General features: G+C 51.3%; 1 protein-coding gene across 6 annotated transcripts in view; it reads right to left on the reverse strand.

The window, feature by feature from the left end:
* Positions 1-16,820, reverse strand: part of TSPAN18 (tetraspanin 18) — a 171,660-nt gene extending 154,840 nt beyond the window's left edge. For 3 of the 6 annotated variants that reach the window (XM_074372132.1, XM_074372133.1, XM_074372134.1), the window contains exon 1: positions 16,498-16,820. The gene's annotated coding sequence lies outside the window, so the exon portion shown is untranslated. Of the gene's footprint in view, positions 1-16,400; positions 16,473-16,497 lie in introns of those variants that run through there. The other 3 variants (XM_074372137.1, XM_074372139.1, XM_074372135.1) reach the window with 2 other exon arrangements.
* Between the last annotated feature and the right edge of the window lie 288 nt (positions 16,821-17,108).

The raw sequence follows: 17,108 nt of genomic DNA on the forward strand, positions 1-17,108 counted from the left end.
AGCTTCACATGTTCTAACACATGCCTTTTGGGGTGCATAGGTGAGCCTTTCTGTTAAATATACACCTGAGACTAGAATTGTTGGGTCATATGGTATGTGTAAACTTTAGTTACATTTTCCAATATTTTTTAAAGCTTCTTTTTATTTTGGGGGGGGGTGGAGGGAGTAATTAGGTTTCTTTATTTATTTTTAGAGGAGATACTGGGATTGAACCCAGGACCTCGTGCTTGCCAAGCATGTTCTCTACCACTTGAGCTATATCCTCCCTTCTCCCAACATTTTCCAATATTTTAATGTTGGGTCAGTTTCTGTTTTAAACATTGTGCACCTTAAACAAAACGTATCTGCCGTTTGGATCTGGCCTACAGCCCACCATTTCGCACCTTTGGCCTGTGTGTTTCATTCGTTTTAGCCACTGGCCAGACCATCTTTCTTGAGAGCGTATCGGAGCCTCACAAATTCATGTTATGTAGTGGGGTAAACCCTAATACCGCCACGCTACTGATGGGTGAACTGAAGTCTAAATAGGCTGCCATGGCTGTCCTTTAGCAAGGGCTTCTCTACCAGGATGAAATTACATTGAAATGATTTCACAGTGCACATGCCCAACACTGCACAAGTCCAACCCAACCCCAGCGTACCAACCAGACTTCCTGAGGATGCAGACACCCAGGGAGGATTATTTGGAAATGTAGTTTAATTAAGAACCATCGCCTTAGGTCATACAGCAATAAAGCCAGTGACAGCAGAGCACCCGGTTCCCAGCCCCTCGGCTCTGCTCTGGACCCCAGGGTTCCCCACATCTACCCCGGTGCCAGCACTCCACCCTCCTCCAACCATAACAGACATCAGTAATTGATTTTGGCACTCCTTCCCGCTGAACCCGAATAACCCAGCCTCATCCATTCCTTCAGCTGGGCTCAAGCAGGCCCTACCAATCGATCAGATCAGAAATGGCATTTGAGGTGAAAAGTATTTGCCAGCCAGGGACCACATCATGCCACTCCTGCTATTCAGTGTTGGCTCCGGAAACCCTTGCTACTTCCTTAAGTGGCTCAGCCTTCTTACACCTAGAATGGGGGAGACACAGAGAATGGACCAAACCTGAGCCTGGCCCCATTCTTCTGCTTTTTTGATTCTGATTCCCATACCAACCCTATGAAGCTTGCTGCAAAGATAATTTACCTCTGCCCTGGGGTGGTTTTGTTTGTTGTGGGTTTTGGCTACAGGTTTTATGGGTGGCAAACAAGCCCAGAGAGGCCTAGTGCCTTGCCCACGGGGAACTTGAACCACGTCTCCATTTCTAACCCAGGGACCTTTCTCTCTCCTCCGGGGGGCCTCTTACAACCAATTAGGAACTACTGGAAAAGCCAGAAACATGATGGTAACCTCATTCATCTCAAACCAATCACATCTGGTTCACTTCTTCCCCGCTAAGCAGTAAACAGTGGAGACAGCGCCCGGGCTGGCCGCAGGCTGGGATCTCAGCTCAGAGACAAGGCCGCGGCCAAGAGCCGACAAGGAGTCGTTCTCACGCTGATCCCTGGGCTACAAGAAAGAGAGATACTCTAATGCAGCTGAGACTGGTGTCCCGACATCACTGCAAACTGTCCTTTTCCAGAGCAATAATACACACAAGCCTGGGGGGGCTCCAGCGTGGTGCTTCCAGCCACAGCCGGGCAGCCTCTGTTGTCCTGCCGCTTTCTGTCTTCATTAACATTTGCAGAAAAACTGAGTGAGTTTTGCTGCAGATGAAAACCAAGCAATCTCATTTTCTCCCCTCAACTTGGCCAGATGGTGCCTTCTTGCTCTTCTCCTCTTGCTCATGCTAGAATTTTTTTTAAGCTCAGAAATACGAAAAGTTCCCTAACATCCGCAAATCTGCCTTTTGAGGCCATTTTTAGCCAAAGGTGCCCGAAACCGCATCCTGGGATTGTGTTACAATGGCATTTCCTCCCTGGGGAACTATAGCTTCACCTCCAAAGTCTTTGCCTTGTATGGAGCTTGGGGGCTCCCGGGGGCGGCAGAGGAAGGCACCCAGCACGCCCGTCAACATCCATGTCCACGTCCAGGTCCACGTCCAGGTCGGGAAGTGAAGGCAGGTCTCCACGAATGGCTGCAGCATTTGGGAGATTTCCAGCTACTCCTAGAGGTGGCAGGACTAATGTGACCGGAAAAAGGACCCAAGGGCAACTCAAAATGTGGGGAGTTCCTGCTCCCGCACACCCCCTCCCCAAACGTCTGGGGACTCGTGTTCATAGTGGCCCAGCGGCCCCACGGAGGCCTCTTTGGGGCCGTGTTCAGCTCTCTCTGTGCGCTCGGTTATTCAGCCTCCCACCAACCTGTGCTGCTGTTATCTATTTCACATGGAAGGGAAAGAAGTGTCAAGACTTAACCAGCCCCCAGGGGAGGGAAGGGATAAGTTGGGAGTTCGAGATTTGCAGATGCTGACTGGTATATATAAAAGAGATAAACAAGTTTATACTGTATAGCACAGGGAGCTATATTTGATATCCTGTAGTAGCTTATGGTGGAAAAGAATATGAAAATGAATATATGTATATTCATGTATGACTGAAGCATTGTGCTGTGCACCAGAAACTGACACAACATTGTAAACTGACTATACTTCAATGAATTTTTTAAAAAAGTAATACGGAAAGACTTAACCAGCCCAAAGTCACACACACCAGAAAGTGGCAGGGCCAGAACCCACCTGTGATTGGCCTGACCCCAGGCCTGGGGTCTAACCACTGACCCACGTAGCGGTCTTCCCATTACCTGCTCAACTGGCAGTACAGACCTTGCCCTAATCCTGTTCCTCCTCCTTCCAAAGATGCAGTCATCTGCTGCCTTCCACATAGCGCTCATTTCCAACATGGCCCTGGTGATGCATTTAAGGCACAGGTTCAGAGCCCAGCGGGACCCATATACGTGGGACATTAGCTCCTGAATTCTTTTTTTTTTGGGGGGGGGGGAGTGCTATTTCTGTTCACAGCCTCCTGTTAACTGAGAGGAGAAACAAGAGTACAGGTGTGAGCTAGAAAGATGACCTACCACTCCCCACGGGAGGGCTCTTAAGAACAAAGTTCTCGCAAGAACCCCCAGGTACCAAGGCAAAGCCAGTCTCGGAGAATCAGGTGGCATCAGAAGCTCGAGGAGCCCCACCAGGACCTATAAGAAAGCATCTCTGGCAAAGGGCAACTTTGGAGGGCGAGATGGGTGCTGGTGAGTTTGTGTCCCTATCACTCTCTGCATGGTAGCAGTGCCAAGCCTGAGTCACCCACATAAGGGGTAGGGGACCCCCCCAAGAGAGCAGAAATTCCAGGTCCTCAGAAGGAGGGCCAGAGGGGCCTAAGGCTGGGGAGAAGCTTGGGAGATGAGAGGAGTGGGCGAGAGTGTCCAGCCCGAGTCAGGGACCCGAAGAGGGTTCTTGGTGGTGGTTATGGCGCAGGGGCTTCAAGACCAGAAAAGACTCCATTGTGCAGGGCTAGCTAGATGATTATATGCCCTCTGGATGTACCATCCTCCACCTCAAGTCTTCAGTAAACGTCTAGTCCAGTCATCCCTCGAGATTGGTTACAGGACCCCCAATGGATAGCAAAATCCTCAGATGCGCAAATCCCTTACCTAAAATGGTCTGGTATTTGCATACAACCTACGCCCCTCTTCCCGTAGACTTTAAATCATCTCTAGATTTACTGATACTACCTACTCCAATGTCAGTGCTATGTTGTAAACTATTTGTTGCTGATGCATAGCAAATTCAAGTTTTGCTTTTTGGAACTTTCTGGAATTTTTTTCCCCCAAATATTTTCAGTTCCACTTGGTTGAATCCACAGATGGAAAACCTGTGGATATGGAGGGTCAACTGGACACACGATGGAAGAAAGAATGAATGAACACCCACTTCAAGCAATACCAGGACCCCTTTCTGCATTCAACAGACCCCCACAGGCAAAAAAAATCACCTTATGATGGAAAAGGCCAGCTTTGCAATGGTTCTGACAAACGCTTCCAGTTTCTCACATCCACCTCTACCAACTGGTCTGTGAAATTCCATAATCTCAGCATCTCGGGCTCCCCTTTCATAAAGTGGGGCTTAAAAATCTCACCCAAACCAGATTGTTGGGCTTCAAATGAAATCATAGATATGGGTCTGCTGGGTACGTGGAAAAATTCTGCTGTAGCTTCTGAAGAGAAAAGGGAAGGGAGAGCAGACGTGGCAGGTCACTGCCCGCCCAGCACTGGGTGAGGTCCTAAATCCGGCGTGTGCTGTCCCTTTGTTCCAGGCGAGGAAACTGAGGTTCGGTTGGGATAAAAAAAAACTTGCCAGGGTCATGCAGCTGGTGAGGGGCACAGCCAGGATTTGAACTCAGATCTGTGGGACTCAGAAGCTGGAATTCCCACTTGCTTACAGCCCCATTCAAATGCCACCTGGATTCTACAGCTGCCTTCGGAACTTTTCCTTCTAGAAGAGCGTTTAATTTTAATCCCTTACACTTCTCACCAGCAGACATGCACCAGCTCACACTCACAACTTTATTTAAATATATTGTTCTCATTATTATTGTTTTGCCAAAAAGATTCTTTATCAGTGAGATCTGTTTTCTTTGTATACACACACACACACACACACACACACACGCACACACGTACCTCTCCAACAGGTTTGAATAGACCTCTGAATAGAGTGGTAGGGCTACTTAGAAACAAAAATTGCCCATTATTCAAATTCAATTACATAGCAACCACTTTTTAAAAAGAGTATTTTTATTTGAGTTTATTGTGGGCAGAATCATTTGACATTTTCTTTCTTCAGACCACTTGGAGAAGAAAAAAATGATCAAATGAAAGGGAGGAAATATTATGCATATCATCCCAGCTCTTAAAAATAGTGCTGATGGGTTTTCCTCTTGCACTTTTAATTTATTTAAACAACACCCCCACTTCCATCAACAACCACGCCTCAGCTTCCTGAGTGCTTTTCTCCAGGGCATTCGAGGCTTTTCGGTTATACGCCCCGCTGGAGACTCTGAGGGGACATTCTAGAGTCAGCAGGAGACGCGGAGGTCAGGCAGCCCCACTCCTCAGGGTGTGGCTGCAACGTCAGAAGAGTCCACAGAAGACACGAGTGCTAGTTCGAGCCAAAACAGGATTAGGCTCTAGGCTCTGACTCTCTGGACTCCCCATCCAGTGCTCTCCCCATGTCTTCAGTGGGGGAATGGTAAGGAGAGCAATTCACAGACTGGGTCTAGTCTGTGGTCCAGCTCCCGCCCTGTTCCCCCAATTCCCAGGTCTCCTTGGGCCCTTCAGGCTCTGAGCTCAGCCCCCAGGGTCCGTCCCCATTTGGTCTCTGGGCTCAGAGGAGGGAAGGGTCGCTGGGGAAAGTCGCCACCTGTGGCCTCAGCTCTAGCCCCTCTGCGGCACCAAAGCCTACCCTCCATCTCCTCAGCCTCGCAGAACAAGCAGACAGCGGCCTCAGAGGTCGCTGTGTTTGCCTTGGCTCCACAGCCTACTTCCCCAGCAAGAAGCTGCTGGAAAGGAAAATAAAACAACAACAAAAAGCCCTTTGATCTGCCAACGGACATCCTCGTCCAACGCTGGAGGAAGGGGGAAAGCACCGTTTTAGTGACCTGCCAGCCTCCCTCTCACCAGTGCTCTCCATAGGGCCCCAGGGTCTTTCACAGACCCCACCTAGCTCAGGCTCCCAGACCCCGTCAGATGAAAGGTTCAAAATGACATCTGTGGAGACCAAGGGAGCAGGATGAGGCCAGAAAGGGCCAAGAAGTATGGGAGAGAGAAGATGGCTACTGACCCAGCTGGCCAGTCCACAGTAGGTCTCCACAGATTGTCTGCTTGGTGGAGTGTCAGGAAAGGGGTGTGTTTGAGAAAAGCGGCTCTGTTCACCAGTAGGGAATCGGGCAAAAGCATCGTGGCTGTCCAGGTAGTGATATGCCCGGCATCCATCCCCAAAGGACACCAAAGATAACTGACACCTGAGCTGTGCCTCTCCCATACCCTGTGGTCCACCCTGGAGACCCCGACAGCTCCAGGGGACAGTCCTGCTCACTCTGGTAGCCTCTGCTCAAGCACCCCCTTCAGTCTCTAGGCTTGAAGGCAGGCTGGAAGTTTCTGGAAGCTGATGTCCCCAGGAGTAACTCTCAATCAATGAGAGATGGGAGTTGGTGACCACGGGCTGGGCCAATTCTGAGGGGTGCTCCACACAGTCCCCGGGAGGGTCCCCAGTGGGAGGCTGCTCATTAGCGCATCTTTCCTTGGCTCTCCGCCCCCCTCCCTGCCCACTCACCTCTCTGGGGCCAACCTCATAAGTAAACTGTACCCAAATCCTTGCTCGGGGTTTGTTTTTGGAGACACCCAACTAAACCAAGGCAGAAGGAACAAATGAAAATAGGCAAGATGCAGAATAGAAGGTCTGGAATGCCACCAGGTGTACAGAAATGGCGGGCACCCGTTTACTGAGGACAATTCGGCAGAGACAGGGTGCTGCTCACACTGCTGTCTCTGGTGAGGAGACTGGCTTAAGACTGCGTTTCCATTGAATATACTTTTGTTCTATTTCCATAGTCTCTTACTATGCTTACTCGGGTTATTTTTCCCTTAGGTCTTCCACCAGCAAAAAGTGATTATTTTTCAAGGGCTTCTGATAACTCCTGGAAAATCAAATACATGAACTCTGGTGAGGAAGAAAACCTGGGAATCGATAACCCCCCTCACTTCCTAGGACCCTCCCACTTCCTCTCTCTTCATTGTGGCCTCAGCCTCCCTCTCAGCCCACATGCAGGACGACAGGTCCCAATTCCCTTCGAGGTTTGGCAGCTGCCGCTGAACAGGGGATTAAGGACTAGAGCAGAGCAAAGGGCCAGGCGAGAAGCCTCTGGGAACCCCGGATCCTGATTTCCTCCCACCCTGGCTGTTAGGACGTGAACTGACTCCAGCAGGGGAGACCCTGGCGTCCCACAGAGCACAGCCAGGGAACAGACCATCTGATGCTTGAAAGTAGGCTTGGGGTTCAGACCAGCTGAGTCTTTAAAGAGATGATTAAATTAAACCAAGGCCTTTAGGGTAGGTCCTAATCCAATCTGACTAATGTCCTTATAAAGAAGAGGAGGCTCGGACCCCCAAGAGACACCAGGGGTGCTCATGCACAGGAGAAAGACCATGTGAGGACACAACGTGAAGGCAGCCTTCTGCAAGCCAAGGGGAGAGACCACAGAAGAAACTGAATCTGCTGACACCTTGATCATGAACTTCTACCCTCCAAAACTGTGAGAAAATAAATCTGGCAAGAATTAACTCATTTAATCCTCACAACAACCTAGTAAATTAGATACCGTTTTTAGTCCCATTTTATGGATGAGAAAATGACAGAGAGGTTGAGTAACTTGCCAAAGGTTGCAGAGCTGGTGAGTGGTAGAGCTGGGACTGTCAACCATTCCATTGGATGAGATCAGACTTGTAGGTGCCTGGCACACTGAAAGTGATCAACACATGTTAGCTCTGCTCTTTACCCAAAAGAACCTGAAAAAGGCTGGTCTGCAGAAGGAAAAATGGTGGGAGGCACCTTGTGAGCACCTGCCAGGTGCCTGGGATCCAAGGATGAGCTAAGACAGAAGGGTCCCTGCTCTCCAGGGCTTACACTAGAGTGGGAGAGATGGATGTTAAATAATCACATGGGTAAGTTAACAATCGCCCAACTGTGACAAACTTCTGTTAAGGAGCGGATGGTGGAGCAATCAGAGCCAATAGGTGGGAAATTTGGCCCACTTGGGAGTCATGAGGGGCTTCCTGGAGGAGGTGATGGGATCCAAAGGATGAGGAGGAGTTGGGTAGCTAAAGAGGGAGGGAAAGCATTGCAGGGGTAGGGGAAGTGCATGCAGAGTGGCCTGTGCAGCTGGTAGGGGTGGGGGGCAGCAGGGTGTTGGCAAGAGAAGAAGCAAGTTATCAGGTATGGAGCAAAGGGAGGCAGGCTCAGGTCAGGGAGGGGCAGAGGCTGCAAGAAGGCCTTCTGAACACAAGTCAGAATCTATTGAAAGATTTTGAGCTGGAGGTGGCTTGCAGGATCACATTACACAACAGATGTTTTCCCTAACAAAGTGTGTAAGTCGAACTTCAGTAAATTGAATTTTATTTTTAAGGCAGTTGGGAGGAACGGGAATCTGAGAGTTAATCTATCTGTAAATTGGATGAGGATCCTCTGATCCAGCTGGCGTTTTCCTAGACCCGGCTACCCCGAGTGAGGTACCCCTGTTAGGGAATAATACCGGAGGACTGCCCTCCCTTCCGTGTGTCTGAGTGTTGGCGAGTGTCTCTGCTGGCCGTGCCCGTCTGTTCCCCCAGAAGTGGTGGGGACATCCAACACTGCAAATTGTGGCTCTTCCCACCGGCAACCACATAGCCTGTGTCTGGTAACCACCAGTTTCCAGGCCCCCTTCCCTAGCTCCTCCTCATCCTCCAAGCTTTAACTTGTACTTATTTCCATGGGGAGGCCTTCATGGCCCCAACCCCCAGATGGAAGTGCTTTCCCTGAGTATGGCTCCCCACTGGGTATGTCCCCATGCTGTTCCCAGTGCCCCCACAGAAGGGAGGTTACGGGCAGAGGCCTTGGTGCACAGCAAGAAAGGATGTGATCCCAAAGAATCTATGACTAAGCATTCATTCATTCATTCATTCATTCATTCAGCATGTTTGTACTAAACATCTGTTCATCCCCAGGCACTGGGCTACATGCTGCAGGTTCCATGGAGAATGAAACAAACAGGTCTCTGCCCTCTTTCCACTGAGTGAAACAGATAATAAATAAAATAATTAGAATAATCCCAACATTCATTGAATACTTTTGAAGTGCCACATTCAATCCTAAAAGATACACTTATGCACTTTAGTCTTATTTTATCCTCATGAAACCTTACGAGGGTGATCATTTTGCAGTAGATACAAACATTGAATAATTATGTTGCACACCTGAAACTAGTATGTTTTATGTCAATTACACCTCAATTAAAAAAAAAAAAACCTTATGAAGTAAAATGGTAGTACAGAGAAGTTAAGCATTTTGTCAAAGGCCAAATAAAGGTCATGGAATGTGTCTGAACTGGGACTTGAACCCGGGCTCTTATGTTCAGAAACCATACTCCTACCTAATCTGGATGGCGTGTTGCCTCTCTGCTTTCAAGGTATGGGGATGCAGCTGTGTATCTGAACCCTCGGCCTCCCCAGCTGATGGAGATGGAGATGGCGGGCAACTCCAGAAAGACGAGCTGAAATAAATGTAAATGGTGCCCTTCCTGCGTTCATTCCAAATCATTATTTCTAGACAACATTCTATCTGCAATTGGTCACAACTCGCATGCGTTGACGTTTCCTGAGCACAGAATAAACACCCTGCACCCTTCCAGGCCTGTTGGGAGGGAACAAAATATGGAAAACTGCATCTGACCAACGTTAGCTGTGGACAAAGTGTATCTGACACACTCACCTCTTCTGACGCACATAACTAGGCCACGAGGTGGGGATGAATTGATAAGAAAACTGAAATGTACAGAAATTAACTGACCAATGACTTACTATTTGTATAGTTGTATGACCTTGGGTAAATTACTTAAACTCTTGGGTTGGTTTTCTTGGTCATAAAATGAAGTGATAACAGTACCCACCTGCTATGGGTTGAATTGTGTGTCCCCCAAAGATATGTTGATGACCTGACCCCTGGTACGTGTCGTGACCTTAATTGAAAACAGGGTCTTTGCAGATTCATTCAGGTTAAGATGAGGTCATAAGGCCCCAATCCACTATGGCTGGTATCCTCATAACACGAGGAAAGACAAACACAGGGAAAACACCATGCGACGACAGGGGGGAGACTGGAGTGATGTGTCCACAAGCCAAGGAACATCAGGGGTTGCCAGCAGCCACCAGAAGCAAGGAAGGAGCAAGGAAGGACCGTCCCCAAGAGCTGGGACCACACTTGACTTTGGACTTTTAGCCTCCAGAACTGTGAGAGGATGAATGTCTGCCGTTTGAACACCCCCACTTTATGGGGCTTGTTACTGAAGCCCTGGGAAACCAGTATACCACCTCATCAGGCCCTTGAGCTGGTCCCCGGCTCTGCAGTAGAAGGCCACTCTCTTTAGTGCCCCCAGGAACAAGCCTCCACTATGCCCAGGGGGGCCATGGGCCACCACAGAACCCCAACTTAGGAAGCCATCCTCTCCTAAAGACCCTTCTACCCAGTGTCTAGCCCACCAGGTCTTCCTGGGGGGTCTTTTTCAGGGGACAGTTAATCCCCATTATTCCAGGGGTGTTTATATTTTGGCTGGAGAAGCATCTCATTCCCCTGGGGGCTAAAAACTCAGAGCAGATGAGCCCCTGGGCCTGCCCTGCTGGAGGGAGCCTAAATGTCAGGCACCAGGTGATGGTACACTGCTCCCCCAGGAGGCTGAGGCACACTTGGCCAGGGAGAGCACTGAAATCTGTCCCAGCAACACAGGCGGGGGGCCTCTCTCGGCAGCACCCCCAGGCCCTGTGCCCGCAGCGGTAATTAGACTTGAAAAGATGGGCCTGAATCCAAGGGCCAGGGCTCCAAATTCTTCTCCCATTTCAAATGGAAGCCATATTAGCTCAACATGAGAGCTCAGCCCAAGGCCACCCAGGATGGGCCCGGAGCCTCTCCATCCAAGAGAAAGGAAAGATGGGTGGGTGTGCGGGACTGCGTGGGTGGGACAGGAAACACAGATAACCTTCCACGTCATTTGGGGGGCACCCCAAAGCTTGAAGGCACAGCAGTTCCCAAAGCAGTGTGTGTGCGGCCCAAATTCCTATGGCTCTCACCAGGAACATCTAACACTACGGCTTCTCATGCCTCTGCACCACTCCTTCAGCTTCCAGATAGTCCCTGCAGCCTTCCCCTCCCCATCTCCCCCCCAGCCCCTTCCCCCTTGGCCGCATGCACACACAGAAGACGAATACTGAAGCTCTACCCAACTAGGGCATGAGAGGAGGAGACAGGAGCAAAAGCAGGTTCTGGAGGATCCCGAAAGTTCTCAGCAGTAAAGTTCAACAAGGCAAAGGAGGCCATGGGAGCCCTGAGCTGAAGGTCAAGGGCCCGGCCCAGTGTCCTTGCAGTGTGCTTACTTGCCAGTCCCTTGGCCTCTGTGAGCCCCACCTCCCTCTAGTGTATTATGGGCACTGTATGATCAGCCCAGAGACCATTTCCATGTACATGGTCTGTCATCTCTAAAGAGCAATGGGCATCAGGGATCATTTAGGAAAGGAAGCTTCCATGTTTTAAGGGCTGATGATGTGCCAAGTCTGTGCTAGAAGTTTTAAATGCATCATCTCAATTAATCCTCAAAGTACTCTATCCAGGAAAGTAACTCTATCCGGGAGTTAGTGCTCAGCAAATATCCAGCCTCCCTTGCAGCTGGTGTGGGGTCATGTGACAGTTCCGACCAATGCACTGGAGCTGAAGTGATGTGTCACCTCCTGGCTGAAGCAGCTGAGCGTTAGTGTGCCTTTTCTTTTTCCATCTCTCACTTTGCCTTCTGAGTAATCGTGGACGCCATGTCACCCAGGAGCTGCAGCTACAAAGACGGTGGAGTCACCATTAGCCTGGGTCCCTGAGTAACTGCATGGAGCAGAGATTCATGTTAGACAAGTAATGTGAGCGAGAATTAAAGCCACTGAGTGCTTAGTGTCATCTGCTGTGGCTGCTGGTGTGATTTAGCGTAACAATGTTATTACTGCTATTATTCTGTTTTTCACAGATAAGGAAACCAAGGCCACAGAGCCAATAAATGGCAGAAACAAGATGCAAGTTCACATCTGTGACTGCAACACGTATCCTCTTCCAATTACAACCTCTCATTGCTTAATAAGATCATTTCCCTTCCTGTAAGCAGCCTTATCCCCAAAAACTCCTACCTTTCAGTGTCCCCGGGTAAACAATGTAGGATGAAAAAAGAGATAAGGCACTCTGATACTAGAACACGAGCCAAAAAGTAGGGAGGAGGGGGCCTGATCACATCTCAGGGAAATCTTTCTTGAGGCTTTGGGGCTCACAGGAAGTTTTGCTAGGAGGGGAAACATCACAGAGTAGTTTTAAGCACAGAATGGAGAATCAGATCAACCTAGGATCAAATTCCAGTCCCACCATTTCTTCTCTTGATTTTTCTGAGCCCTACTTCCTAATCTGTAAAATGGGGACAATAGCTGAACCAACTTTGAGGGTGGAGGGAACTTGAAGCCTTGTCTAGCTCCTGGCCAATGGTGAGCGCTCCCAAAACGTCTGCCATCAGAAAGATCATCACTGGGATGGCTCAGAGCACCGGACGTGCTGGGCAGAGATGAGGCAGAGGCTGCCCAGCCAGGACTGCTGATACAGCCCAGACAGCAGACCTGGCCCGGCCCACATCCCTGCAACAGACCAAGGGGCAGGACACAGAGAGGGAAGCAGGGCCAGCCAGACATGCTGCAATGCAGCCAAGGAGCCAGATGATTTATTTTAAAGCCAAAAGTGTCTTCTAGGAGGACGGCCTTTTATTTGGGTGAATCTGGGTGTTGTTCATCAGCTTAAACTCATTATCTGCACATATGGTCCTCGTACTATGGTTAAGGGTGGGAAACAAAGGATGGACGGGAAAGGACAGGCAAACACTAGCTGATGAAATGTCATCCCTCACGTGCCAGAAACCAGGGTATTTTCAGTGACGTCAAATTGGGCTCCCTGCCACAAGGATGGGGCTATCATGAGACTACTCACAAGATTTTAACTCAGGAGTCCCTCAGTAAGGCAAGGAAAGGAAGAAAACAAACAAACAAACAAAAAAGCAATTTGTTTCATTCACCCTGCCTGCCATCTCAAAAGCAGACACACACACACACACACACACACACACACACACACCCCATGCCCCAGAATATCAGAGCTGGAAAGGATCAGTGTTGATCTCACTGCACAGCAGCGGTGACAATGATGATAGTGACAATGATGGCAGTGAGTATTGCTGAACATTCTCTACCTGCTGGGCACTGGGCTAAGGGTTTCGCATGTTTTATCCTGTCGCAGTTTCACAACAATCTGATGGAGTATTATTAGCCCCATTTTACAGATCAGGAAACTATGGCACCAGAGATTGAATGGCCTAAGGTCACACAGCTAATAAGTAGAAGAAAGCCGACACTAAAACCCAGGCACTCTAACCATCTTGTGGTTAAAAAAAATAGGGAAACTGCAGCTCAGAGAGGGGCAGTGACTCACTTGAGGTCCCACATCTCCATTTGTGACAGAATCAGGGCTCCCTCTCCCTGGTCCAGCTGGTCTAGCAACCTTTCCACTCCATCCTGTTGCCAATCAGTATGTACACACATGCATACAACCAATGAACATGTTTTTGCCCATCTCCAAGTTGTTTAATTACTAATTAAACCAACAGTCTTGGGTGCAGACAAGGGGCAAGAGTTGGACCTTAAGATGACAAGTGCCAAGATGAAAGACCTGCTTTGCCGGCTGCAGACTCTGAGGCTCATCTCTCTCTCCCCTTCTTTTTAATAAGTGTTTCATTATCTACACACACACACACACACACACACACACACACACACACCACCCCCATCAGAGCGTTGATGCGCGTCCAAGGTGGCAGCCCGTGCAGCAGGAGGAGCCCGGGCTGGCGGGTTACTTAATGGCATCAGATTGCAGAAATACCCGATCAACCGATCATCTGCTCCGGGGGACTGAAGTGCTGGTTTCCAAGGTCCCCTCCCTCTGCTGTGTCCCAGCTGAGCACGAACAAATGTTCCTGATTTTCCTTCTCAATGGCTGATGAAATAGACCAGAAGAGCAGCCCTCTGGAAAGAGGGGTCCCTCAAAGGGGCAGCCCAGCCTTCACCATTTGCTCTTCCCGGGGAAGGGGAAGGAGTAAACGCCGGCTAGGCATCCAGAGAAAGATAATATGCAAGCTTATGGACAGAAATGGGGCTCCCAGCAGAAACTGGTCGCCAACATCAGCGTCTATCCGTAAACTGCAGACCGATGGAGGACAGGCACCTGGCTCACTTTGCTGTGTAGGTGCGAAGCGGCGCAAGACAGCCAGGAGAAGTGCCCTCCACTGGACAGAGGGCAGAGCGGGGCTGCCCAGCGCCCTCAGACATTAGACTCTCCTGACTTTAAGTTGCAAGCAGCCCCCCCACCCTGCTAAAATCTCCAGGCCAACACCCTCATTTTATATACTGAAAAAGCAGATTCAAGAGGGGAAGTTGCTGGCTATCAGCATCCCTCGGGGGCTCAATGCCCTCTTCTCTACGGGGCTGGTTGGGTGTGTAGGGGGTGTAGAGAGCAAGGATAGAACGCAGAGCTGCCAGCCCTCTGGGGTCCCTTGGCCCCTTGCTCATGCCCAGGTTCCAGGGGCAACACTGTTCCGGGCAGGCTTCCCTCAGCGGAAAAACAAGAGCCACTAAAAACAAAACAAAGAAAAACCAAAACAACTCCTCTTTGTTTTCTGGCCCCATGGAATGTCTTGAAGACAAATCCAGAGACAGCGGGCTTCTCCACCCTTTCCTCTGTCTCCTCCCTACTCGTCCTCTTCTATTCAAAATAAAAACCGTGCTGATCTTTCTTTATGGCAATTTTGTCCTCGAGCAATTTGAGCGCATCCAACAGAAACATTTGCTGGGCTACACTGAAAGCAAGAGCCTCAACTCTCCTTCAGGGACCACCCCATTTCCATCACCTTTGCAGGGGACTCTGGGGACATGGGAGTGGGGAGGGGGTGCTGGCCAATGAGTGCACGTCTGCAGTCAAGAGAAAGAGGAAAACTTCCACTGGCCACTATGAGGCCACTGAGCAGTCTTGATTTGCTCATTGCTACTCACTTGGGGTGCAGGGAGGAGGGAGGGAATTAGAGAGAAAGATGTGGCCACAGTCCCTTGGATGTCCCTTCAATGTCGAACAGCCCTACACATGACAAAGATGATGCTCTTCATAGAGGCCAGCAGCCATGTGGCTTCCCAAGGCCTCAGCACAGACACACAGACTCAACACACCAGGGCCCTGAGGTCACACAAAGGGACATGTACCAGGTTTCCACCAATAATTGTGAAATGACAGAATGAATGTGTCCCCGAAGACCCCAGACACCAAGTGGAGGGGCTCTTGTTGACTAAGAAATTTACCACTTGAGCCTGGACTGCTAAAGACTTTAAGGGACTCCCATCACCCACACCTTGTTCCTCCCAGTTTATTTGTGCCCAGAAAGGAGATACACCCCAAGACTCTAATCCCACTCACATCAGATAGGGATCTGGCCAGATCCGTAGAACAAAGGTACAACTTTTATAAAAAGGGTGCATTCAGCTGTTTAGGTTTCAGACTTCCAAGAAACCTCAAAAAGTTAATTCTCCCATCTACTTACTCCACACCAATTCGCTGTTAATATGAAGTTCCCCTCCTTTTTTGTTTTTCTGGGAGTGAATTTTTTATTCACCCACACATCCTGCCAGCGCCCCCCACAAAAAAACCAGTTCCTGACAGCCAAGCTTTTCAGTACATAGTTTAGCTGACTGTGGGCACCCCCGCCTCACACTCCGACTCTCTGTCCCATTCCGGCTTGGATGGGGTACTCCTCAGAGCGGGCCCCCGCGTGTGTTGAGGGGTGATCTGTGGTTGTCGGTCTCAGATTTTGGCGCATTTGTCTCTCGAAGGAACTAGGCATCGCCTTTCTGAGAGTGGAAGGGCCAGAGAACGGCGCCCCCTGGCGGGAGCCAACTCACCTCAGTCCAGCCGGGACCCAAAGCCGGCGCGAACCCACTCGTGCCCGCCAACCCTGCAAGCGGACTCTCACTACGCCCCCTAAATCTGGACGCGCTCGAGCTTCGGATCCACCGAGTACCCAACGGAGTCTCAGCTTCCCCAAACCGCACACACCGTACGGACTAAAGGAGGCCCCGAAGAAAAGCGTGGCGCCCCCGCCCCGCCCCACTTCCAGGAACCCCGAAGGCGGCCTGCCCTCAGTGCCCCTAATGGGCCCAGCAATCCTCCTGGCCCGGATCCCCAATCCTAATCCCTAGTCCCTACCTGTCCCCGTACAGAGTGGCATGGCGCGCATCCTCTCCCTCAGGGCGCAGCCCTAGCCAACACCCCAACCTTGTAACCACACCTGCTACCCCCGCCATTCTTCTGGCGCCCCTCACTCACCTGCCTGGAGTACCGACTGGCGCTGCACCTGTCCCTGGGGAAGCCCCTGGCCCTTGGCGGATTCGGGGCAGGAATGGGGGCGAGCACGTCTCCCCTGCCCTCACCCCAGGCTAGTTTAAGTAGAACTTGGTTGCTGGGCTTCCCCAGGACCATCCTGGGATCCCCCCCATTCTACTCCCAGCCTCACCGTGCCCAACAGTCGACCGAGGGGAGCGCGCTCGTGTCCCCAAATCGTCGAGGGCGCGGCGGGGCGCACGAAAGGCACGGAGGTACAGAGCCCCTACCTTCCAGCGGTAACGGCCAGACCCCGCGCCAACTCCCGCCAGCGGCCACGGGGGAAACTTTCCCCGGGCGGAGAGGCGCGCTCGCAACTTGCTCGGCGCCGGCTGCCTTCCCGGCGGTGGCGGCGGCGGCGCGTCCGGGGACCGGCTGAAGCAAGGCGGCGGCGGCGCTCGCTTGGTGATCGGGGCCGGGGCTCGGGCTCGGGCGGCCTCGCGCGGCTCCGCAGTGGATTGCTCGGCGCTGCGTCCTCCCCGCAGCCTGGAGCCCCCGAGACGCCGGCGGCAGCTGCAGCCGCCCGCCTGCCCGCCCGCCCGCCGGCCCCACCTCCCCGCCACCGCTCCGTCCCTCCCTCCCTCTCCCCCGCGCTCCCTCCCCTCCCCAAACCTCCTCCCCTTCAGTCTCCGGTCGCCGCCGACACCGCTGCCGTGGCGGCCGCCTTGAAGGCACGTATCCTCCTGCGGGCTGCTCCTCTCCCCTTCCCTGCCTCGTTCTCCTCCTTCAGTCCGGCATCCAGGCCTCCTCCGCTGGCCCCTGGGGTCACCCTCTGCCCTTCACCACTTCCTTCACCCCTGCTCGCTTTCCCGGTTTGCTCACAGGCCCTCGCTGCTTCGTC

Source organism: Camelus bactrianus, chromosome 10, assembly GCF_048773025.1.
Source record: "Camelus bactrianus isolate YW-2024 breed Bactrian camel chromosome 10, ASM4877302v1, whole genome shotgun sequence".
NCBI lineage: Eukaryota > Metazoa > Chordata > Mammalia > Artiodactyla > Camelidae > Camelus > Camelus bactrianus.